This window comes from Falco punctatus (assembly GCF_963210335.1).
Source record: "Falco punctatus genome assembly, chromosome: 5".
In the NCBI taxonomy this organism is placed as follows: Eukaryota; Metazoa; Chordata; class Aves; order Falconiformes; family Falconidae; genus Falco; species Falco punctatus.
This window is the reverse complement of record NC_137584.1, coordinates 76,298,837-76,326,575: the sequence shown is the minus strand read 5'-3', so window position 1 is coordinate 76,326,575 and position 27,739 is coordinate 76,298,837.

Here is a 27,739-nt window from a genome sequence, read left to right as displayed (position 1 = left end):
CCATCTACCCTCTGGCACGGTAGCCACCCCTGTTAAAGAGGTGTTTGTGGTTGCACTTTCTGCCGTTCAGTGCAGCTCTCTTTGTGAGCTTTCTAACGTTTAGTAAGAGATAACAGATTAAGCCAAGTGCAGAGATAATGAAATATAAATTAGTAGGTTTGCCAGCCTTTATCCACAGCACTGTCAGAGTGTATTATCTGGTATATCTAGTTCAGAGCAGTCAGTTAAATTTCCCCTTATCAGAAACTGAGTGTGAAGTGTGGTAATGTTGCTAAGTGCAGAACAAAAATCTCTCTTTTTTTGCATCCCATGACTGCTCCAGGCAACATTCTTGGAAACCTCTGAGTAGGAAGGAAAAGAAGACCCTGAGATATATACACTGTGACAAGCCAGGAGGCTAAGCTCCACCGGTAAACCGTCCTGTGAGCGGCAGTCGCCTGTGGCTGTGACATTACCACACTTTGCTCAGCTTCAGAAAGGGAAATTTAACTGACGACTGCTATGAACTGAAGCCACAGCCTAAACCAGATAATACACCCTGACAATACTGTCAGGCAAAAAAGGCTGTGTTCCCATTGATTTCATCGCATTGGAGACATATTACCCAGGGCTGTGTATGTTTGAGGGTATATGTGAACACTGTGGGAATATCAAAGGGAAAGACACACTGATTTGGGCAGAAACAGGCCTTGCAGAGATAAATCCCCAAAGTGCACTGACTGAAATATGTATTATTTAGCGAAGCTGGCATGGCAAAGATATTGATTGTAATTATAACATAATCCTCAATCTACATCTGATATACCCTGCTGGGTTTGTTTAAAGGAGTGCAAAGCAGGGAAAATAACATTTCTTGCATCTCTGGGTCGTTTCTGAAGGATTGGAAGTCCAGTTTGTCTGCATTTCCAGCAGGATACAAACATCAATGACAGACAAAACTGGAAAGGTTCAGAGCTTGGGTTCAGCTCAGAAAGGATCCAAGCTTCACTTAATCTCTTGGGACTTGGGCTACAGATGCTGCATAAACAGGTTTGTGATCATATGATAAAGGTAAATATCTAGTGTCACAATATAGATTTTAAAAAAGAAGAGTCTGAAACAAAAATGGTTCTCATACTTTAGAACATAGGCCAGCCTCTAATTATTTGGCTTACAAGAAATTTTCTCTGAAGTTGGAAAGAGAAGTTGGTACTCAGTTCCCATGTTTTCACTAACGTTTGTTAAGCTTTACCTAGCACCTGTCCCCTTGCAAGCTGTAGACCTCAAGGTCTGTAGTGAAATGCTAATTCTTAAATTTGTGTTACTCAATATCCACATTTTTTTTCACTTAACAAACATAAGGAAATTTCTCACGATCCCTTTTCTCTCGACTCCTTGTTCTGACCAGACCTTTGTGGTATACCTGGGGAAGGAAAACGGAAAATGTGTGGGTTACAATCTCAAATAAACTATTTTGTCATAAAAGTATCAAGGGTTTCAGATTATCAAGACTTACTAATTGATGGAGTCTTGATCTACGGGTTGGACTGTTGGTGCCAAATTTGGCTTGAGGAACTTAGCTGGGAACTTCTAGGTGGCAGGGTATGAAGCTTTCTCTGTTTACAGTGATAAGCACATTCAGTTCCCATCCTTCTGCAACAGTATGTATTGCAAAATTGGAATGAGCTTGTCATGAACAGCTGAGTTGCTTCTGAGACTATCAGAGGAAGGCGACCAAGTCTTACAGCTTTTAATTTGTGCCTAGCAATTTAGGGTATCCTTTGAAAACAGGAGTGGAGGGGTAAAGTCATTGGTCAAATAAATCATTACTTATTACACCTTTTATAATGGGAACATTTATTGCAAATATAAAGCAGGAAAAAACAGACCCCTGACTTCATGTAAAAGATTTATTTAGAACATCTACAATTAACTTGCTCTTCATTTCACTGGTGTACTATCTAGCTGCATACACTGTCTTTTTCTCATTCTTAAGAATTCAACAGCTTCAACCCCAGCACTCTGCAAAAGCCATAAATTAGAATCCAAGACAAACTGATGTTTCATTTGAAATGTTTCATGCCGGTTTGCAGCTTCCAAATTAGCATGAAACAGCACCAGAGGAAACAGAGGGATTCTCCTACATTGTACAAAGAGTTATGTGAACTTTTGAAATGCTGAGATCTCATTACTGACAACACTTTGACCTCAGAATTTTCATGTGCTGACCTGGAGGCTGCCTTTGGAAGTAGAAATGCAGATTCCCCATCCAGCATGACTGCATGGGTTTATCAAGCCAGATGATTTTTTTTTTTTTCAAATGCAAAGCAACAGTATGTGGCTTCCAAAACTGAGAAAAAGTAATTAAAAATTATAGATATAAAAGCAGGATGAATAAGCAATCAGCTAGGAAAAAGGCAGACAGAATGCAGTCCTTTCTGGGGTGCTTTTGGTAAGCTTTTATGTTTTGTTGCTAAGCCTGTTGAATCCTATCCAGAGATCTGGGATTAAATGATCTATAGAGGCTTAAAGTACCAAACAGAAAGCAGAGAAAGAGCAAGAGTTACTCGTCTTCTGAAGCTACCTCTTGTTACTCCTGTGACCCAGTTTTATTGGGATTGCTACTCAGCAGCAAAAAGAAAAAAAAATATCTGAGATAATGTAATGAAGCAAATACTAAGGAAACATTTTTTGGTTAGTTGGGAAAGAAACCAAGTATAACATTCTGGTCCCACTGAAGCCAACAAGAGAGTCACTGATGATGTCAACAGAGCCAGAGGTTTACCACAATAAAACACCTTTTTAAAATGTGGACTCGTTACTTCAGAAGAGATTTTAAGTCACCATTTGGGGAACAGCACTGCATTCTTGCTGGTTTGGTCCAGAAAAGACTAAATAGTATCAGTATGTTTCTTAGGGCTTCAGATAATTACATTTCTTCAAAAAGAAAGTCTTTGTGCATCCCACTATTAAGGGGTGACAGGTTACACCAGCTAAAAATCTGGTCACACTTTTCACCCAGTCTCTCTCCATTCATTTGAAAATCATGGAGTAAGTTCAGGAATTCTGGAGGGATTGAACAAGTGTAGAAACTCCCAGCTAAAGGGAGCAGCAAAGAACTTCCTTTGCAGAGCAAGGACGGAGTCCCTGTCAGCACAGCAACAGGTCATTTGTAATTCAGTGCAGACTTTTAGCTTCTTTGCACTATGTATAAGACCTGTGAGTTCAACACTTATCACTGATCCCCTTGTTCCTTTGTGGGATTGTTGTATTCCATTGCAACAAAATAATGCTGCAAGCAATTTCTTCTCTCAGTGTCATTTTCATTCCAGTTTGCTCCACACTGGAAATTAGCTGGATGGTGTTGTTTAAACTGTTTTTAAAATACATAGTGTAAAAACCTCACCTTCAGACTCCGCAAGACTTCCCTAACCTACTATGACTGAATGGAAAATTCTGCCGCTCTGATTAAACTTATATGTAGAGGTGAATAAAATATAAAAGAGGTCTTGAGCATCATCTTTTATTTAGTGTCTTGTCCGATAAGTATGATCATACTTTTAAGGATCACAGTATATTTTTAGACACCTTGTAAAGCACTCAAGCTTTTGCTTAGAGTACTAAGAGTGTATGGTTTAATAAGCCAGTTGACAGAACATTAGTGACATCAAAGCAATGGAAAAAACTCTGTTTGCTTGCTCTTCCTTTTATCTGACTTTAAAATACAGTGCAATCGACAGGATTAGGAGATAAAAACACACATATACATGCAAACCAAGTGCATATAATGAATACTATGTGATTAATTGTTCAAAATTAATGCTTATTTTCAGGAAATGAAGATATTTTTCTCCTTCTAAATGCACATAAGATTTTATGCAAGCCCACTGTTTCAATTTACTGGTATGTTGCAGTTTATCATGGGATTTCTTAGAGATATCAGATTGATGCCATCTAGGTATCATGTAGACAGTAAAAGTACACGATGCTTCTCCTCCTTTCTGCTATTAATCCCCAGTTTGTCAGGGTTGCTCTTGAAGAGAAAGAATATTCAAGTTTCTAAGACTAATATCAGGATGTAACCCCAGGAGAGATGGTAGGTGGTTATATCCATCAGGTCACATCTTACATAGACACCATACATGGGACACATCTCACCCAACTTAAAATGTCTGTAGAGCTGGTCTCCTGCAGAATCCAGCAAAGCCAACACAGAAATGGGCATGTTTAGCCACAAATTCATCTGACTTCTCTGAGATATTTATTTGGAATAAGCTGCACTTAATAGTAAAATTGCTTTTTTTCCCTCTATTTTTGTCTTTCTCCTTCCTTTCTACATGGAGTTTAAAGCGTGTGGTTATAGGTGTCCGCGTTTTACATGATGAAAGTTAAGTTATACAAGTTCAGTTGCATTTCTACATATGCTGCCCTTGAAGTCTCAGAACTTTTCACATAACTGATTGTCCTCAGAACCATCTTGTGTCAGATGACACCATGGTACTCTCTTGGTTGGACTTTTTACTCATCAGATAAGATCTCATAATACAAGGAGACCTCCAAGCTGATGGCAACCAGCAAGTCTCAAACCCCATCTGGGTGCAGAGAAATGGAAATACCATCCACTTTGCACATTGCCTCCTCCTACCGGCTGACTAAAATGATTCATTAAAGAGGAACATTTGCTCTCAGAACATCAGTGGGAATATGAATTTAGCAAAAAGATTAAGTTTTAGTTAATTTTGTTAGTCACTTCAATGATAATCTAGTTATGCAAAACCTTTCAAAGCCTGCAATTTTCTGTTTTCTCCTTTTAGTTCTGCAATGGATGAGGAAAGCAATCTCCTCTCTTACACCATCAGGATTCATGTATTACTGTTCTCTAAGTTATAACACGGGAATAATACATGAACAGCCCCATAAATGCCTAAATTCCAGACACCTCTGTTTCCATTTAGTGTTATTCTCAACAGCAGTACTGTTAACACTGTTTGACTTCACCGTAGACTGGTAAAGAGTTGTTATAACTTGAGTTATTTATAAACTACTATCTGGTCATTAGCATATGATCATTAGGGCTTCATGTGCAGGTCTTAAGGCCTGTTGTTAATGGGAGAACAGCATCTTTGAAGAAGAGAGCCTTTTTTGCTTACATATTGTGTATCAACTTTGCTTTTCCAATACTTTGCATGAAGTGGTAGAACAGTAGGATTTCCTAATTCACTGGAAAGCCAAGTGCTCATATCTATGTTACTTTCCATATAAAACACTTAGAATACACTCAGTTGCAAATGTGAAGCCAAAGCTGAACAGTGAATTCTCCTTAAGGCCTGATTTTCCAGGCAGTTTTTTGCCTATGGAGATGTTTCAGCATTAATCTTGATCATATTCTCTTTCACACCCTCTATCTAAGGTACTAAAAAGGGAATTCACAGGAATTCGTAAGGTGCCATAAGCAATGTTCTCAGAAGTGTAAAAGAAATGAATACGATAATAGCTTTCAAACTAAGTTCTCCTCAATGTGTTTAGTTCACTGGGTGTTAAAGAACATTTAGTAACAGTTTAAACGAGTCAAATGAGGATGCAATCAGAATTCATCAGGTAAGGCACTACCCAAACTGAACGTTATACCCTCTTTGTGGTGCTGTAAAGGTTTCTCTTCCCTCTTGACCTGTTCAGATAAAAGCTGGCTGATTTCTTTAAAGCACGTTTTTCAGGGACATTTATCAGAGTGATAGAAAAAAATGGGATTGATGCTTTTTCTTCTCCCCCCTCAACCCCCTTTTTTTCTTTTTTCTTTTTAAGCCTACTCTTTAATATCTCAGCCCACTCTGCATAATGGGAGCTGTCAGGCTTTTGCTGGAAGTTTCTTTCTTAGCAAGGGCAGCACATTGGGCATGTCTACTGCTGGAAGTACATTTCAAATCAGGTAAATCCTATTCTTTCTGGTATTAGGAGGTTCGTCCCATTCAGAGGTCAATTACAGCACGTTACACATCCTCCTAGTTCTAGGTATGTAAGGTCAGGGTCTGTAGGAAATGTCATGAGCTTGCTGCAAAATTTGCACTTGTTTCATTACTCATCCTTGATATATCAGCCCCATATGGAAAATTCCCATAGTTTTTGTTGGTTTTTTTTTTTTTAAAAAAAAAAAAAAAAAAGACCTTTCCTCAGAAGTTTTTAAGTGCTTCAAATTGAACAATGAATTTTCTTTCCTCCATGGGATTTAATATAATCTTCCACAAGAGGTTGTTCTCTGTGATGATGCATATGTTTTCAGAGGGACTTCTATTAAATTTGTAGATGGAACATTTCCAGGTGTAGGGTTTTTTTGTTTCACTCCTACTTAATGCCTTAAGACTGTTGCAGACAGAAACAGCTAGTGTCTAGACTGTCTTACAAAGACGTAGGTATCTCAAGAACATAGTAATTTAAGGCTAGAGCCATTATTGTATTAGAACATACTATATTATTGATAAGCACCTCCCTTCAATAATAGCTAACATGACAGATTTACTGATCAGTCTAATTTATTGAATATGTTGTGCAACTGTATTTTATAAACATATTTATTTGAATACATTGCCCACAAACAGGGCATGAAAGGAGAGAGAAGGATAACAAAATGTGGGATAAGAACTGGAATTTTTAAGTAGAAGGAATGGATGATGATGCATCCCTTTTGGTTTTGTGGGGTTTTTTTCCAACACATGGATACATCACCACTTCATAACATGTGTTGAGGTTTCACCTGGCACACATGCTCAGATAAGGCACTCCTTGGCTGGACAAAGCCTTCTGGAGCTATATGAGGTAGCCTGTTCCCCACTGTTGTTAGGGTGGCACAGTCCCTCTTCTAACCTGTGACCTCATGCACAGACGTGCCCAGTCTGGTCAACGATCTGCAGACAGAGTCAACAGGACACTAGAGGTCTTTGAGCATGGTAGCTTTTGAGGTCCTGTGTCACTGTTGCATATGATACTGAAAAAACTATGGAGCATGAGATGGGACCTTCAGGTGTGACCTTCTTATTTAAGGAATATGTTCCAAGAATGAGACTTAATACATATGAAAATATCTCAAACTGGTGGGATGCATAAAAGCTCATTATCACTACAAGAAAACTGACAAGCAATAAATAAAACTGTCAGATGAAATTTGTTTTGATTATTTAAGGTAAGCAATAATGCTGAACTTCAAGAAGGCTGATGACATGGGTAGGTGGCATTAATTCTTGACACATGCAGTCTGAGAAGAAATAATTTGAAATATTCATGTATTAGCTACTAAGTCTGTTGTGAAGGGAACACGCCTGCACACTGCAGGATAAAAAATTATGCAAACCTGCAATGTGCAAAACCCAGGAAGCACAAGGAATGAGACAGAAAATATCACGGGAAGAAATGTAATGCCCTCACTTAGGAACATGTCCTTAAAACTGACCATCTCCATCACCAAGCGTAGTGTTTCACTGGTTTGGGCAATCACACTATACCACAATGTGTGAGAGCATAAACTGATCAAATTTCATCTTAAAACCTCAGCATCAATGTGCTTCTGGGACCAGGATTCTTCAGCTGCATCTATTTAAATTGAATAGCTCAAAGGCACTCTCTGATTCTATGATCAGCTGGCACAATCTGGCCTCATTCGTGTCATGAAACTCTCTTGCTTCCTTATACAGGTTGGCCATAGACAAACTGTCCATTGAGAACGGTCCATGAACCATTCTAGCTCCATGAACAGAAATTTCATGGGACTGTGTCGACCACAAAAGTGCGTTGTTCTAACAATATTGTTAATTCAACATGCTGATCTGACACAGATGAGTTTGCTAGTATTGTATCCCTGATATTCTGGACAATCCTTCTCCTTAACAGCTTAGCAATTAAACCATTCACTTAAACCAGTCTTCTGCCCAAAGACGACCATGGGTTTTTCTGACTGGTGAATGAATATGAATAAGTGACCAATATCAGCTCCTCTGGTCCTTCATGTATGCATCCAAATAAGGAGACTATTATGAGTATTTCTGGGGGGATGAAGGTGCATGAGGTACACATCCAAACCAGGAGCCAGGTGGTCTAGTATAATAGCTTTGCTCAACTTCCATCTCTGTAGGCTTTCAGATTTAACCAGTCTTTTCACAGAAGCTTACAGGTATTTATTAAATATGAGGAACTTATTCTCTTAACCTTGATAGGCTTAATTGCTGAGCTTAATATTTTGGCTGTGACATTTCCTAAGACATACTGTGGAAATAAGTCCAAGATTTAGAAAGAACCTCTGAACCATGATACTAAAATATGAGCAAACCCATCCATATTTTTGATCTTCTGAGTTTCAGAGCCACCCAACAAAGCAAATTTCAGAGCCACCAATGAAACATTTACTCTTCACTTAGGAAAGACAAACCAAAGAAGCCTTAAATACTTTCCCTGAGTTGTACTTACAACAGACAAGGAACACATAAGACCATACACCAAACATCTGCACATTGTCTGGGTGTGAAAATAACACAAACACCTTTGAACATGTAACAGTTAATGGAGGCATACAGATGGATAAATACTAAGGCACATCTTGATAATCTTATAGGTCTTCAGGCTTTACTCATTCCCCTTGCAACCTATTAGTGATCTGTCAGCTAATATTAAATAAGCTCCTTTAAGGAATTTTCCCTAGGAAGTCTGAGATTTTAAACAGGTACTTCTTCATTCCAGTTAAAATAAAATAGTATTTCTGATGAAAACTCAGTTCAAGAAAACCTGTATATGTATTCCTAAATAGCAGTTAGGCTGGGCACTCCAGTAAACAAGATGAGTTTTTTTGACCTAGGATACAGTAGTCTTAATCTGGAGGAGAAAAAAACTAAATAAGCCATAGACTGCTATTCAACTTTTGGGCAAATGTTAACAATTTTGCATCAGTTTTAATCACAGACACCTCCTAATGTTCACAATAATGTTCCTCTTGGAGCAAAGATACAGGATGCTGTCTTATAGTGTGGACAATTCTATTGAACTCAAATGAGAAACAAACATGTTTTGGTAGATCAGAACTTCAGTGGTTTGAAATAGATCGCTGTGTTTTAAAATTCCTATTTTAATTGTGATTTTAAAATGCAAGCAAAAGTCCTTGGTTCAATTATCATTTTGAGTGTTCTTCCCCAATTACTCTGATTTTCCAAAGAAAAGGACTCTGAATTTATTGGTGAGGCTTGGCTACCACAACAAGGAATTTAAGACAATTTAGTCCTTGGTACTTTCTGGTAAGCCAGGGGATATATTAAAATGTTATTAATTTATTTAAATACATTTAACTTCACATACATATATTCAGCCTTTTCATTACCTTGGAAAAGTGTGGATGAAGTCTTACTTACTAGATAGGGACTAACATTCTACTCCCAATTTGTATCAAGTGTCTTTGTATGGGTATGGGGATTCAGATGAAAATACACGACACCAACAGTATAGAATTGTTCTTGTTCGTTAAATACCTCACTCTCTTCCTCCTGCTTCCAGCTGTTTAAATCAACACTGAAAACTGCACTTGGAACAATTCCAGATGATTCTGATGAACAAACTGCAGAATTAAAGTGGAAAATATTTCTTATAAGCAGAAGGGAGAGATAATTAAGCAAAAAGCTTTCCAAACCACGGAAAGGAAAAATATTTACCTTTGGCAATTTAATAAGTAACTCTACACATGTAATTATAAAGTCTGAAATTTATTTAAACCCTGACCAGACAAATATTTATGTTCTTGTTCAGATATAGTTAATTTTGATAGTGAAGTCAAAGGTGTGTGTTCTTACTTTCTCTATCAGTCACTAGCAAAGTGAATATATTAAGTAATCTATCAAGCTTTATATATATACTTTATAATGTATAATTTAAAACACTTTAAAAATGTTTTAACAATTCCCAATTCTGCTCCTGTGTTAGAAGACTGACTTGTTAGCTCCAATTTATGAGATTAATCTGATTCCTCGTATTATTTTTAGTTTATTGCAATTATACCATTACATAATGACAAATGGTTCCTCTAAAACATTTTTTCTTAATCCTAGTATTATCTTAAACAGGAGTTAAATCAGTTTTTATAAATAATTTATTTAAAGTAAAATTCTCATTTAATTTAAATTTAAATGAAATTTAAAACACCACGGCACAAAGTGATGTTTGTTCAAAGTATTTCTTATTTCTTTCATAGAACGGGATCCTATAGCAGAGGCATTTAAAAAGATGCTCTTGGGGTTTGGTTTGGTTTGGTTGGGTTTTTTACATTGTTTAATTACTTTTAGGACTGCATTTGATTTTGAGAGGCTGTAATACTCTAGTACGTATCTTCTTTTCTGATGCTGAACCAGGCACCCAGCCAAGAGTGGGAGCAAGGACTGGTCTGGAGAAACCCTGAGCCTTGCTTCAGCAGCTCCTGGGACTCAGGTGACACCTGATGCACTGTGGGATCCCTTATGGGCCACAGATGACTTTTGTTCCCTTTCCAGAACAAAGCTGTCCCTTCTCCACTATTCCTTCTACTTTTTTTCTCTGTCTTTCTTCATTCCCCATCCTTTTTCACTTGTAAAGACTGTCTTTTCCAGTTGCCAGTATGATGGGTTTCTGTGACTAAGCAATCATAAACAGAAAATAACCAAGTCCATACCACACTCTGCATGTATGGATATTGCATACAGGTACTATACAGTCTGACTGATTTATTTATATAGGGCTATTGATTTTCTCCTTCTCTCCACGAACCAGAAGGTGGCATCTGATTACTGGCTTGTAAATTTGCATGTTTTCTATCTTCACTGCATCGGCCAACTTTAATGATTTCTTTTCTTTTCATATATATCTACATGAACACACACAAAAAAAAAATGCCCAGCCGTCTATATCCTTCAGCCAAAAACACATCCTTATACATACCTTATTGTTAACCAGTTCCATTTATGATAGCGATATTTAACCTTGTATTGAACTTGTTTGTTTTAGGGATCTGAACTCACTGTGCATTTATTGATAGGTTCAGCAACACAATCTAGGAGCTTGACATTATTATTCCTATTCTCCAGACTGGAAAATGAAAGCAAAAGAGATGCAAAGGCCTCCTTCAGAGGCAGACAGAAAAGTGAGAGTGTGAAATACTTAGATTTCCTTGCTCTCACTCACAGACCTTCAGCTACAAGATCATTCAAGCCAGGTAGCCTATTTCATAAAATCATGCAATTTGTAGACTCCTCTGGGTCACTTCATTAAGTGTCTGACAAGAGTTTGGATGGTATTCAGACTGCAGTGAGCAATTAGTATTTGGGATTCGATTCATTGTGATCAAGATGTGTGAGCATCCTGTGTCCCCAGTGTAGCTGATCCACAAATTAGTTGTTTCTGTCAACCTGAAAACATTTGGATCTTTTGGTCATGCTTTTAACCCCAAGGGTGTCTGGTTCAATGACATTTGTACTGAGTAAAAGTTCTTATGCATGATTGTCATAATATCAGAGAGGGGATTTTTGTGGGAGCAAAACCAGTAAATGTTGGCTTTCCTTATGAGGAAGAGCTGGGCAGAGGTGTAAAGCGAGCTCCCAGCATAGCCTGTTGGATTGATAGTGCAATGGCTGAAAAGACCCACATTTTAATTAGTTTTGGAGGAGCTGTATCTTATACCGAGTGGCTGAGAGAACTGGGGGTGTTTAACCTGGAGCGGAAACTCAGGGGGGACCTTATTGCTCTCTACAACTACTTGAAAGGGTGTGTAGACAAGCGGGTGGCGGTCTCTTCTTCCAGATAACAAGTGACAGGACAAAAGGAAACCACTCAAGTTGCACCAGGGGAGGTTTAGATTGGGTATTAGGAAAAATTTCTTCACTGAAAGGGTGGTCAAGCATTGGAACAGGCTGCCCAGGGAGGTGGTGGAATCATCATCCCTGGAAGTGTTAAAAAAACATGTAGATGGGGTGCTTAGGGACATGGTTTAGTGGTGGGCTTGGCAGTGCTGGGTTAACAGTTGGACCTGATGATCTCAAAGGTGTCTTTTCAACCCAAGTGGTTCTGTGTTGATTGCTAATTGTCAAGATTCAGATGCTTGGAAGTTTCAGGCCTCAATCATTAGGTTTGCTCAATCATTAGATGTTTGCTGCCAAATCGTCCTTTCCCTGACAGGAATGTTACTGTAGTTTTTACAGACCACAGGCAAGATCTGCTTGCACAATTGAAGAGGACATGCTGTACTCTGGACGGTGGAAATACTAATAGATGGCACACAGATAATCCTGTTTCTCCTTAATCCCGTAAGCAGAGAGCTTGAGCCATGAAAGATCATTTAGAAAACACATGGAAAACTGGACAAAGACACACAGATTTCTGAGCCTCATGGGCAAGCCAAAAGACCAACCTTCATCTCCAGGGAAGGAGCAGGAATTACAGGTGCAGGCTGAGAATCAAGTGTTGCAAGGTGACAGGAACATGGTGAAACAGCAGCCAGGACTGGAAGATGGGAACTGACAGGAGTGAGCTGTTCAAAATCAAAAAGAATATAGTTAAAGGTGATGGGATACTGAGTTATTTAATGCAACAGTAAAGAAACAAGAAGGAATATCTCGGGTGAAAGGGAAGCTGTCTGGGTCAAAGTCACACAGGGGAAGAAAGATGAGTTACCAGCATAGTAATTCTCAAAGTCCCTTATATATTGTCAAGAGGACCTACGTGAACACAGAGGGAGATTTTTTGTGATGATTTCATAAACATGGTGTTTTATATAAACACACATGCACATATACTTACAGGCATAAATAAATAAATGTATTTTACATTGCAGTATGGTTATAAATTACACAATCTATACATTTCCAAGATAAAAATGTTATGAACTAAATCATTATGAAGAGGTTCTAACTTGCAGATGAAAGCTGAAGAACAGAAAAACTTACCAATAATATTCCACTACTCCTTTTAGAGCTGGCACATTTCTCTGGCAAATTCAATGAGCAAACGTAGCAGATCAGGTTTTGCCAAATAACAAGGATGCTATAGGAAGTGGATCCATTAGGAAGGGTATGTACATCTGAGCAAGGAGGACTCACAGAACCTGGGCGGTGGTTGAGGTAAACGATCTGTTCACCTTCTTGCCTTTGTGGTCATCCCATCTTCACAACTTAATCCACCTTTTTCCTCACTTCATATGAATCTTTTTAAATCGCTTTCATTTCTTTTCTACTCCTCACCTGGTGTGATTTTGCAAATCTGATTTTACTTTCTGCAAGGCATCCTTTTACATTGGTAAACATCTTTTACATAAATCTATATTTGTGATCTTGTCTCTGATTCTAATACTTGGGAATGGGGGAGAGATAAATGAAATATGCCATGAAACATAAGATCTAACTGCTTTTCTAGGCAAACAAGGTTCAGTGGATAGAAAGAGTCAATTAGAAATTTAGGAAAATAGAAGGGGTTTACTCATCAAAACAGTAAATAATAGCCTTCCAATAGGAGTAGAAATTGCCCTCGGGTTGCAGGATGGAGTTTATTGTGCTTATCAAAATTATTTTCTGATATCAGTGTTTACAGTAATAAAGAGGTAGTCATTCAGAAAGACTTTTGTGTTCTGAATTTTGCAGAAAGAAAGAGATTCATCGTGCATCAGGCTAAATGTCTACAAAACAGACAACTGCAGATAAAACCGTACCAGACTTCCTTCAAAGTCAATGGGGAGACAAATGGCCACTTTGGGGTCTGGTGTCATCTCTCTCAGAAATCTAATTTTAGAAGGCATTTACTATTTAGGAAGGGAAGCTCTACAACTAGTTTACACATAGGTATCTAAGTTTGGGTTTAGTATTCAAAGATACCACATCATAAACTAGAGAAATGGGTCTGCTTATGGATTACAAGATAGTTGCCACCACTTTGCAGTTTAAAAACACGAGTATGTGCACGTATGTATGTATAGACATACCTGTATGCATAGGTATGTGTGTATAGATTCCACAAATGAATCCAAAGGGGAAAAATATATATGAGCATGCAACCACTTCGTTACATCCCTTCCACCTTCTGCTACTGCAGTTATACAAAGCTTTTATTTATAAAAGGTAGTAAGCTTTTATTCATAAAGGGTAGTAATTTTGTTCTAACATGCAGAACACCTGGCTCCCCGGAATACCATTATGGAGGAGGAATGCTTTTATTGTTTTATGATTGTTGCTATCAAAAAACAATAAGAACAGTAAATGTGTTAACTGATATCTAATTGTCTTTGTGCGGCTGGTTTGACAGAATAAAACACCAGAACCTTCTGGAAGCAATTAAAGGTATTAATAAAATGGATTTGCTGTGCACATTTATTGCTGATCATAGCACAGAGCACACAAGCACAAAGCATACATGAAAATTACATTATTAAACTGCATGAGGTGCCCTTCCATTTCACCTGGACTTCACTGCTGTTATGATCTAGGAAACAAAAACAGAGAGAAAATGGAAAAATGGGTTCAACCATACAAATTAATAAAGAATGGAATCACTAGATTCTCTTGTCTCAGTGGTTTGCAGACTTTGGGCCCGGCTTACCCCTGATGTCAGTTTAGTAAGGCAAAGCACAGTAGGGAATCTGGGGTCCATGCTTTCATCTTTGGCCCTGTCATTAAGTGTTTTACATCGGCAGATGGAGCTTAGCCACAGTATCAGGAAATAAACACAAATTCTCATTGTTTTATGATAAGTACAAACACATTTCATTTTTAGTGAAGATTAACAAGTTATCTGAATTGTCTCAAGCACTGAAATGCACTTACTGGAATAGACATACAAATTCCTACAGCCTTTACCCAGTCCCTTGCCATCCAGCAATATCCACCTTTGATAGATTAGCTTCGGCTTCGACATTTTCTCAGAACACAGAAATGTGTGCGTTTGGATGCATACACCGTTGTGCAAGTTGAAGCAAGAGGTAGAGCTTTTCTATCCAGAAAAAAAATCCAGCTTAATTGTGGAAGTTAAACCTACTCCTTTAAAACATTTCCATACTGTGAGCCTTTTACAGCTGCAAATAGATTAAAGTGGTGTTTAAAGGTATAGCATTAAATGAGTACAAATAACTGTTTTACGTAAGTTGCCTGGGGTACATCAGTAGCCTTCTAAATGATCAAAAGGTATAGCTGGAGGCAAGGTCCAAAACCACCTGCTTATATAAAAGACTTTTATATGAGGTAGCTGATATCATACATTTACATTGATCTTCCTTTAAACACTATAATGAAATCAGCATCAAAATTATGTTAAAGTAATGTTATATCTACCTTAAAGAGATGGGAGCAGGAAAAGTACAGCTCCTTCCTTGAATTGCCCCATGTGCAGCTGCACTGGGACCATGTATGACACCTGTACAACTGTGGGTCGGCAGGGCTAAGCCATCTTAAGCTTTTTCAAACTGATTTTGACATCGATTCAACAAAGCTCTGAGGAACATGCTTCACTTTAAGCACACAAGCAGTTACACCCAGCTCCACAGAGGACTTCAGCTCACCCTCAGCACTTTGCTGAATTGGTTTAAATCTAGGTGTGAGTAAAGGTGTTTTGCTGAATACAACCCAGTCCCAAAGTCACAGCACTCTCCAAAGTAGCCAGCTGCAACAAGGTCCTTTACCATCTCATACCAACATACTCTTCAGGCCAGTCCTTCTGCTGCCCTCTCCTTGCCTCTCCTCACCCAGGGTGTGTGTTCTCTCTGCTTCTTCCAGCTCTCTCTTCCTTAGCTGCCCAGCCTCTTAACAGAACAGCCACAGCTGCACCTTATCTCCATCAGCCACCCACCACCCCTGAAGCCAGCCCACAGCTGTATATTATCAATGCTAATTAACCCGGCTTCATTCCTCTACATCCTGACAGAGACACATTGTCATCATTGCTTTGCTGGACTAGGGTATTTTCAAGCAGAATTAAGGGCAAAATTTCACTTAGAAACAAGTAACATTTTTTCCTCTAAGTGTGGCACTTCCAAAAATTTCACACTCAATCATATAAAATATTTCAGACTTCTGCACATCTTAACAGTGCGAGAAGCTTCACTTTTCTTAGGAAAGATGAATCACGCTGACATCTGCAGCATTATTATTCTCTGTGTAGTGGTCACATTATTTCCTCAAGCTTTACCTTTTGAATCAGTTCAGCATATCTTGTTATTTGTAATGTACACACTCCTAAGAAAAGGTGGTCCTTGAAAGAATAGTCAGTATTTCTGCAATCAGTACCATAAAATACTTCTTATGCAAAGTAAATACTGTGATATAGCAATAACTGTCTATTAGTCTGCCTATTTGTACCCACTTCTGCTGTAATAAGCAGATAAAAACAGTATAGCACAAATAGAAAGAACTATGAGGTTATGAATAAAGGTGAGAAAGAAAAAAGTAGGAAATAAAATCTGGAATAATTTATTTTCATTGACTCCTATGGGATTTGAGGATGGCTGACTAACATAGAAGCATCCACGCTACAGACCAAGCTAGGAGAGATTAGGTCCATCTCATGAGGCCACCTTTGGCAAAACCAGAACTGCCTTTCTGTTGCCTGTCTATCAAGAGAAGTTTTAAACCAACAGTTGGCTGTAAGTCCTCATGATATGGCTTCTCTAAGTCATACTTCAATAAAACTGAAGCCCTGTCTCATAGTTTGAAGGACTGGGGGCCAGTCTGTGCCTGCAAAGCCAGTAGCCTCATACTTCTTTCTTGCAATATTGCTGAGATGTTTCTTAGGTATGGCAAGTAAACAATAAAAACCTAACCTCAGACCTGGACCAGATTGAATTTCCTTGCTGAAATATACCAATGTAACTGATGTTTTATTTCCTCCTTACAAAATAAAATATTTAGTTCACTTTTAACAGGGAAAAAAATAAAAAAAAGAAAAAGAAAGAAAGAAAAAAAAGAACCCAAGGAAGAGTCCTAAAAAGAAACCTGAAAGGACATTGATCAGGTCCTTCTCCCCCATGAACACATGCACAATAGAAAGCTTTTAAAGTGCCCTTATTGTCAGGATACTGACCTTGTTAAGAAAGAAAATGACATCTTTGTGTTCTGCATTTATTCCCTAACTGGGTAACTTCGATTCAAAAAACAGGGGAAAAAAGCAGAAAAAAAAAAAGTAAAAAAAAAGCTTTTTTTTTTTGAGAGTTACAATACTTAGGCCATAATGCTTATAAAAAGATGGAAGATCCCACAATTATGTGTATTACTTTTACAAAGAAATGTGGTTACAAAGTCTAGGGAAAAGAAAAAAAAAAAAAAAAACACAGTCATCCTCGGGGTTTAAAAGCCTTTTTCAAGATATCATTTTTCTCTTCAAGGTGCTGAGCTGGCATCGATAAAGACCTCTCTTTGAGAATAAAATGCAAAAAGTCAAAACAGTTTTCCATTTTAGAGGAAGCTTTTCAGTGTGTTTGCCACCATTTCAATGAGTTCTCTCCCTCTCCAGGTGTCAATATAGGAATGTTAACCATTTTTTTTAAATTATAAAAACCAAAAAAATTGTATTGTTTGAGCTATAGTATAAAAGATTGTAAAATTCTTGATAAAGTTAAGCTAAAAGATGCTAAGATAAAGTCTGTGAGGCAATGGCAGGACGATAACTTGGAGAGGGAGAAACCAAAGGCAAAATGGAGAAGCCCTGTAGAAAGCAATGTGGGCTGAACATGGTGTGGGAAGACATGACCCTGGCTTGCCATTTTTTCTTCCAAGTTCATAGCTCAGTGGGGCTGAGCTGGTGCAAAGTGTAACACAACCTGCAGGGGAAGGCCTGAACAGGTCATTTGCTAACAAAACTATGAGGGGAACCCATGCATGTCTACCTGGTCAGGTTCAAGCCTCTTTTGAAGCTCAGCTCAGCTCCAGGCTCTGCATTAATAGTGGAACAGGCACCAAACACAGACACAGCCTGAGCTGTGGAGCAGCCTGGTTTCTTAGGCAAGGCTACGGGCACATTCAAATAGTTGACACACCATGCCACAACACCGCATCTAGTTGGATTAGATGATCATTGTACATCCCCTACAAATGTTGTCTTCTATCTTATCCTACCCTACCCTACCCTACCCTACCCTACCCTACCCTACCCTACCCTACCCTACCCTACCCTATCCTATCCTATCCCATCCTATCCTATCCTATCCCACCCCACCCTACCCTACCCTACCCTACCCTACCCTACCCTACCCTACCCTATTGTTCCATTCTAGTACAATAAGATCAAGGAGAGGAAGAGGAGGAGGAGGGGGAAACACCCTGTAGCTCTGTCATCCAGTACCTATACTAAGAGCTTTGTATGTCAACACAGAGGCTTTGGCTACCTCTATATTAATAAAATAAACAATTTTAAGGCACAGAGTCAAGTTCTGGCATGTATTTTGTGATAACTTTATCATGGGCTCTGGGACAGTTGCAGCACTGGCCAGTTAGCACTCACCCAACAGCTCCCAGTCACGGACTGAGGGTCTACTATGGCCACACCACCCAACAGTCAGTTTGGATGCTACCCTCTGAAGCAGAGATTTACTTGTGTCTCAGGGAGGAGCAGCAGGTTCACTAGTACAGATGTGGATCACCTGCCTACACCTGCTCTCCAGCAGTCTAGAGATGTAGTTCTTGGAGTCACGATGCTTGCTCAGAACATTGCAATTACACATTGTCCTGTCGCCCAGGAAAGGATGAAGCATTTCATTCCTTTAACGTGAACAAAGTTCAGTATTGGCAATTTTGAGGCTGACTACAGAAAAGAAATTGAGTCCAGAGGATTATTTTATGTTTTTAATATTTACTTTCTTCTTTTTATTATAGGTCCTGTTTGGATGGGATCATGGAAAGCAGTCCTCTCATTTATTCATTTTTCTCTAATTCTCTAGTTTCACCACCTAGCAGCACTTTTTCTTCTCTTGCCTTTTTCCCTTGGGAAGGCTTCTTCCAAAAACCAGGATGTGAATAGTCAGGTTCTTAGGGAATTTTGGGTTTACTTTTAGTGGTTTACCAAGTTGTCCATAGCACTTAATTAATAAAACTGCTTTGGAATGTATGAAGCAGAGGACTGTGTTCGCATTGCTTATGTTGCCTGATGGTGCTTCCTCAATAGCAAAAAAAAACCACTAAAAACAATAACCCACAATACATTAATAAATAAATAGATATAAGTTAAATAAATGCAACTTATCTCCAAACCAGCAGTTATCGGAACAGGCACGTTTTAAGCATTGTTCTGATTGCTAAAACCTTAATTCAAAGGTTTGGCTAGAAACATGTGGCATACATAACGTGGCATAAAAAAAGCAAACAGAAAAATAAAAAGATCAGGCACTGAGCTAATTACATGCTCTCAGATAATTAATTTAATTTAATAAAGGTATACAAATATATATCAATCCCCAATGGCCCTTTCCTAGACACTAGCAAGCAGATTCTTTCTAAGCATCTTGTAGTTTTTAGGAAATGTCTGCAAGGGATGCATCTGTTTCTAATTCACCATCAGATTTCTATAAAAATGACTAAGATTAAAATAGAATGCAACTCATTAAAACTCAGGGATAAATTAAAAGACCCTGAATGAAAAGCTCCCTTATAACTAAATACAAAGAACCAGGGAGCACAGCATTTCTTTGAAGTATTCATGTTGGTGGAGAAACTACTCTGCGTAGGATGATGAATTTTCAAGTCCTGAATCTGCAGTTATTCCTTACCAAGAGGCACACAAACTGGAATAACAGCTATTGGAGATGGTCGCATGAAGAACGTTGAGCCAGCAAATGTCATCTATCATCTTTCTGCCAACAAATGTTGAATTCACCATCTCCCTTTGTGATACAGGATATAGGAGACCATGTTGTCAACACCTGGAACTAAAAAGACCCCTTGCCAGGACTGATTGGCATGACTTGCCTTTAACAAAAGCTGCCTCAAAAAGACTACAGGACAGAGACAGGCAGGCAGAGTTCAGAAGGAACTTAAATAGCACCACATGCTCCCCACAACAGCTTTATCTGAATCCTGCTCAAAGCCACCTCCCCTTGCTTTTTAATTCACAAGTTACTGGTGTCTTCAGAAGTGGAAGAAGAAAGGACGAGAAGAAAGGAAATAGTTTCCCCCCTGCTTTCTCCAAGAATAACACACTGTATATTTGGCTTTATTTATGGGTAATGATAGCTGTAATTTCAGAATCATGATTTAGTTCTATAGTCTGGCTAAACGCTGTTGGACATTTCACACAAACATGGGCTTGGGTTGAAGAGTACATTGTCTAGAAAAATGTGTTATATTTAGCAGCCTGACAGTCTTGACTACATTTTTTTTCCCAAAACTTGAAGTGGTTTCTGCCAAAAGAAACACGCTGCCTTTCAACAGGAGAGCAGCTACCAGTTCCCTTGTCCCGTATCTAGTTGCCTGCGAGAGAGAAAGGTAACAAGGCAGCTTGCAGCCTGACATTGCCTGCCTCCCACTGAGGCCTTGCTCAGAGTACTGCACTCCCAGCTCCTCACCCTCCTGCAAGCCATTTGAAACCTGCTCTCAGAATATCTTTGACACTCTATGCCGCAGCTTGCTGAACACTGAAATGCCGTTAAATCCATGTACGGCAGCAAGTGCAGCAAGTACATCATATTCAGTTTCCTACTGCCTGCAACCTGGCTTTACCTGTATTTCTGAAAAATACTGCCATGTAAGAATAGTAGCTATTTTTACATTCTTATCCCTAATGAAAATAATGAAGTAAAGGGATGGTGCCTCTGTATTGGGATTGCTGAAATGGAAAAGAACAGAAGCTACTGATGAAGTAAAATGGTTCTGATAAATGTTCTCCTAAGGTCAAGTTGTTAGATAACTAATGTGGAAAGACGCATCTGCAGATGGCCATCATACTGTCTACTGACTGCCAAAAACCATAGTGATGAGATACTGGAGTCTTTACCCATCTATGAAAAAATAAGCGTGGGGGTGCCAGTAAACAAATCCAGGAGGTAACAAATAGAAATTGGAGCTCTAGAACCTCCTCATGATAGTTTCACAAGAGAGTACAGCTACCAGCCAGCCTAAAGTGTGCTATGCCCTCCTTCCTTCAGTGGAAAGGGAAATGAGACAAGCTGAGAAGGAGATAGAATCACAGGAGAAGGACAAGGACATCTCTTTTTGAAGGAGTGTGGTGTTGTCCTGTTTGGTTTGTTAAGATTGGAACAGTTAAAAATGAATCTGTAACTTGCTGGGCCCGGCTTTGTTGATTTTTGTCACAGGGTGAGATCTCGTGAATTGTTATAGTCAAAAGCTACAGAAGTGTGGCTGCGCAAACACTACTATTAAAGTTATTTTTAATAAGACTTCAGAGAAGACATTTCTCAGTTTCCTTAATTTACTGATTCAGTGCTTCTTTCAATGTTTATCCTTCCACGATAGTGTAACAGACTTCTGCAGAATCTGACCCAGAGCTCACTGACATCAATGCAAAGCTCCCACTGAAAGAAGCAGGACTGCACTATATTTCTTTTATTAAATACTTTATGTAGGAAGATGATCACTGTATAGATATATTGGTTTAGCTGGATTGCACGTGCTTGGGGAAAAAAATTAAAACAAAACAAAAAAAAAGTTAAACATTGGGTGGAGAGAATTTCCCAATGAACATTGATGTCCCCCATTGAGAGGCAGAGGTCTAGTAATCATTGTGACATCTAGTACCTGGTTTTTATGTTATCTGGAGCATGTCGTGTAATCTTACATGTCAGGTAGATACAGTCAGAGCCTTACTTCAGTGGTGCAACCTGAGGCAAGGGGCTACTGAAGCTTACATTTCACATAATAAGCTTCATTGTGTAATCAAGCTGCAAGAAATGCCTGGTAGGGCCTTGGCTTTGACTAATTTTCAAAAAAAAGCTCAGGTTCAAGATGAAGATCTCCATTCCACTCACTCACTTGCTCAGAATTCAGCATCTTAATAAGACTGCAATAAATTCAATTAAAAAAAACAAAAACAAAAAAAAAAAAAAAAAAAAAAAAAAAAGAAAACCCAAACCTCAGTGTAAAGATATTTGGTATAACAGCCCAATGGTTAGATTAGTTATGTGGAAAGCAAAAGACCTTGTTTGTAGGCTGTCCTTGAGTTGTGGGGTAGTTATCACAACAGTTTCTACATCCAACTATAGAATTATCTCATGTCCTGGTTTCAGCTGGGATAGAGTTAATTTTCTTCTTAGTAGTTAGTACAGTGATGTGTTTTGGATTTGGTGTGAGAACAATGTTGATAACACACTGATGGTTTTAGTTGTTGCTGGGTGATGTTTATACTAAAATAAGGACTTTTCAGTCCTTGCAAGCAAGAGGGCTGGAGGGGCAGGGGAAACTGGGAGGGGACACAGCCAGGACAGGTGACTCAAGCTAGTCAAAGAGGTATTCCATACCATATGACATCATGCTAGGTATATAAACTGGGGGAAGAAGAAGGAAGGGGAGGACGTTTGGCATTGTGGTGCTTGTCTTCACAAGTAACCATTAACGCATGATGGAGCCCTGCTTCCCTGGGGATGGCCGAGCACCTGCCTGCCCGTGGGAAGTGGTGATGAATTCCTTGCTTTGCTTTGCTTGTGTGCGCAGCTTTTGCTTTACCTATTAAACTGTTCTTATCTCAACCCTTGAGTTTTACATTCCTTTCCGACCCTCCTCCCCAGCCCTCAGGGAGCAGGGGGAATGAGCAAGCGGCAGCGTGGTGCTTGGTTGCCAGACAGGGTTAAACCACGACATCTCATTATTGTGATATTCTATAGATAGAACTCAGCATGTTTTCTACAGCACCACTGCTCCATACTGGCAAGATTCATGGGATAAGGAGAGAAGGCAGAGGTGTGTAATCCAGGCATTCGGCTGGAAGTAGGAAGCTTTGGTTTCTTCCTTTTGCAATGTTTATGGTTTGTAGGAAATAACTAATGATAAAGAAACATCATTTTTTTTAATAACTTCCACTTGGCTCAGAAATCTTACATCATAAGTATGGACACTTGCTTCTGCCTCCTTCTACCTAACTGAAATATGAAATTAAAAAATCGGGATTTTAGCTGCTTACTTCAACACCCTAATCCCTGTGTCAAACAGGTTAGTTCACAGGTGAAAAACTAGGAATGAATTTCCTTTCCTGCAGCCTTTGCATCCCAAAGCTGTCTGGCCTACAAAGTTTTTGGGAACACATATTCCCTTGTTAGGTGCTTTCAGAGCCTAATACATGCAGTAAATAAGTGGACTATAATATTCTGAGGGAAATGTTATTAATATAACCAGGGCAGATAACTAATCTCCATATAAGCTATTATTCATTTTTAAGTGCAATTCAGGGCTTTTTTTTGTCCCAATCTATGGTTTTTTTTTTTCCTTTTTAAAACATTTTAAATTTCCAAGCAAACACTTCCAGTGTTTCTGAGTAGGGAATTTTTTTTCAAACCCTAAGATTATATTGGCAAGCTTACAGTATCTAGCTACCATTTTTGTTATTATCCTTTTTTTCTACTTACATCCAGAACCAAGAAATACACTGAACACCAATAGGTATGTTTCATGGATCTCCACAAAAGAAAAAAAAAAAGGAAAAAGAAAAAAAAAAAAACATAAGATAGACCCCCAGCAAAAGCAATGAAAACATTTTCCTTTCAAAGCTTTTATTTGGTTGTTAGGAAAATATTTATGAAATGTAGTTTAATGCATTTGCTAAAAATTAACACAGAGATGCATTTGCAGCTAATTAACCTATTCTCAAAGAAAGCAATTGGGAAATGCTTGATTAATGTTTAAGGCATAAGATACACACAAAAAATGTAGGCAAAACTTCATCATGGCACCCAGGAGACCACTGTGTGACACAATCCAGAGTCTGTCTGTAGCTCACTCTCCACAGGAACTAATTTTGAAGCGCCAGAATGCTGTGAATTGTCTGTAAAACACTGTAGAAGAAACTCAGCGTAGAACAGAAGGCATGCTTTCCTTAGGAAGAATGCTGATAAAATTTTAATGAAGTAACATGTTGTCATGGGGATTTGTTGCTATTCATTAATTCATTGTGCTTTTCCCCTATAGTTTTGCTGAAGTTGAGTGACAAATTGTCAAGTAGCAGTCTTAGAGGTTTAAAGTTTCTCATTGATAATCTAACTTTCCTGCAAATTGTTTTAAAGGATCCAATGTTTATGGAATAAGCCTTCTAAGGTATTAGAGAGTTAGACTCATCGGTGTGGAAAGAGTCAGAGGATGGGTTGTGTTTATCGTCTTCCCTCGCCCACCTCACTAGCAGTGTGACTGTAATATCCACATCCCAGGCACAAGTCCTAACATCTCCGAGTATCTTGAGACGTGCTTATATTATCAGCACACCCATCTTTTAAAAAAAGAAAACAACTGACCTGAAAAATGTATGTTCTTTCCCACTGGGGGCAGGGTGAAGAAACTGTCCTGAAGCCTGGGATGGGTATTGCTGCTCTCCAAGTCACCAGTCTAAAACAAGTTTATCCTGTTGTCTGGGAACTTGGGTATGAGTTCTGTGGTCATTCTGCTGCTGTTTGCATAGGGGAACGACCAAACCCACTCCCAGCAGGTTGGTAAGTGCCTATGGGAATCTACATTTATAAGAAGGCAAGTACATAAACCAGCCAAAAAATGTTTTCTTGAACAACATTTCAATAACAGCAGGGATCATATTCAGACCAGAGAATGGTGAGATAGGTGGAGAAAAAAAGTTTAGTGGCCTTCTTTTGGGGAGACATTGACTCATTCATGGATTTGGCTCTCAGGAGCTGAGTGTTATTTCCTTATGCGTCGTATGTTGCCACATCAGAGATGCCTTCTGTCTTAAGCTTTGTGAATATTCATCCCCAGCACAGACTTTTATAGTGTCTGATGGCAAGATCATGTTTCTGTACTTAAAAAGTTACCCTAACCTACCTGAATGCTACGGAGAATGACAAGAACCAGCTGTTTCAGACGGTTTCAGTTCCATCAGTTGTTTCTCATTTGGGCTATTCCAACAGTTTGAGGTTTTCTTCTGTGTAAGGCAAACGCTTTCAAGGTTTTCAGGAATAAGATGGTTTAAATTTTGCACAATGAAGTAATATTCACATAGCAATGCATTGCTAAAGTACAATATTTTTCTGGGTTGGCTTCCATATATTTTCCAGACTTGATGACAATACTGCAACCAAAATATCTAGCATCTAATAACAGACATGATCATGAAAAGTCCTGGACTCCATATTTTAATTCCCCACTAATATAGCTAAGAATGAAGGTAGTGAATTTAAACAGTCACTTATGAGGCATCTCTGTTTTCCCAGACTTCCCTAAATGCCAGCGGTGGATATGTGTACTTTAGTCACATAGTGGGTATGTAGGAAACAAAATTATTTAATGAATAGCATGATCTACATTCAATTGTTCTAATGCTAGCATGCGTGGTTTTGAAACAACACCTACAAGTAGAAGAACTTTTCCTTCCAAGGATCACCATAAATTTCTCCTTTCCATCTCTGTGCTAGGATCCAAAATAAATCTTCCTAACTACCACAAACTCCAACTTGTTCAGTCTACTAGAAGAAGCCTTAAAACAATGTCTTAAAATTTTACATTTCATATCAGCTATGTTTTATCAAAGTTAATCCCAACACTGTATTGGCTGGCCTACTCCCACACCATTTTGCTGGAAGTGAGAAAACTGAGGCAGATCAGTTTAAAAGAAGTCAGCTCAACAGCAACAAATCTCACACCCCATGCTTTTCTAAAGAGCTGTCAGGTGGTAGAAAATCTGAAGCAGTTACTGCTGAGGCTGTACCACATCTGAGCTAAGATACTAAAGGTGTAAGAGACTGTCAATGGTACCCATGCCATCATACAGTCTTGCTGGTCATGATGTGGCTTGCTTGGAAAGAGGATGACTCCCGAGGTTTAGTTTGTCTCAATTACTTCATTTCTTCTGGTACATTTTCTCACTTCAACATGGTTAGAGTAAACCTGTGATTGAGAAACAATAGTAAAAAACAGATTCAGGAAATGAAAAACAGAATTATAGCTCTAAATATAAGGACTTCAAGAGCCAAAAATTTGGACTCTTGGTTTAATTGGTGCAATCATAGATTAGTGTAACTTTACACCAAGTGAGAATCCAGGGCAAGCCCTGCTTTGTTAGCATTAAGTGGGGAGTTAAGCCAAATTATCCTGATACACATTGGATCAGAATCAAGCCTGCTGTGATCCTTCACCTAGATTTTCTTTGCTGTCTAGCCTTCTGCATCTAAATCCCCTTTTAAACACACTTGCCTTTCATTTTGGTAGGACCTTAGCATAATTTGCACTTTAATTCTGCTTTTTGCTAAATGATCTTAATGTCCTTTACAGGCATTAATTGATTAAGGCTCTGTCTGCTCTTAAGAGTAGATGCTTTTATCCTCAGTTTATCCAGGGGGATACTGAAACATATCCAAGTCAAGTAACAAGCTCAAGGTCACAGGAGGGGAGTGAAAGAAACCGGGAATTAAACCTCCATGCCTGGATCTGCCGTGCCGCAATCTCTGCATTCAATCACACTCATCATCCTGTGTGCATGCAGGTCTGGATCCGGCAAGTTTTGCAGTGAGATATAATTAATTTGTTACGAATGCCTATAAATAAAATAAATGCTGAAATGATCCACATTTCTCTGTTGTCAAAAGCATCCCCATCTCTCACAATCCCTGCTCACTGGCTGCTGACATTATTTCTTGGTTATTAGATGACAGTTCAGTGCCTTGAGTGTTCCTCTCGCTGTAGGGTTAGTAGGATAATTGACAAACCACAGGGACCAGATCCCTGGATTAGGATGACCGGACTGTCAAAACAGCCATGACAAACTCTCACATCAACTTCTACTGCAAGTCAAGTCTATGAGGAAAAAATGCACCTTGGCAGGGCCAGAAGGGAAGTCTTTAGTTTAAATCTTTTCCCACTACACAAAAAGCTACAGCAGGGGGAGGAGAGAGCATCGATCTTTCTGTTTAATTCATAGAGAACTCTGTTACAGCAAGTCACAATTAATTAGAGTATTCGAGTAAACATTTTGGGTTCTTATTGTGTTTGCTTAATGTGTTTACTGGAATGCATGACAGATGTCACTTCTGTTTCTGATTAGAGGCCGACAAATGACTGTATAGCCTGGACATGTGAATACATGGCAGGAATGTAGCCCTCATGAACACACGCACACACAAATGGACTTACTTTTGCAAGGTTAATATTAGCATCTAAGAGGCTTTGGTATTATTTGAAATAATTAATGTTTACATATGAACTTTAGCAGCTTAAAGCATTACAGAAAGATCATTATTACTATTACTGAACAATATCTTCGGGGGGGGGGGGGGGGGATGTTAAATTTTTTTAAAAAAACCCACCACTTGAAACAACAGTCAAATCATTTGCTTTACTTCATGTCACTTTTAACATTTGTCTTAGACTTTCAGAAATTCAGTCACACATCTTTGAAATGACAGCTAGAGTGTCATCTGTTTATAAAAAGAGACGTGTTCTCTGTATGAGAATCTATATTGCAAAATGTTAAAAGAAAATTAAAATGCAAATACAGAAGAAGGTTATTTACTTAGTTCTGCAACTAACACATGGGATTGGGACACCTAGGATTCGAAATATTCAATTATTTTTAAAATATAAAACTTAAAAATTGTTCTTCATGCACCACTTGGGGCTTGGAGTATGATCAAATGGTTTTA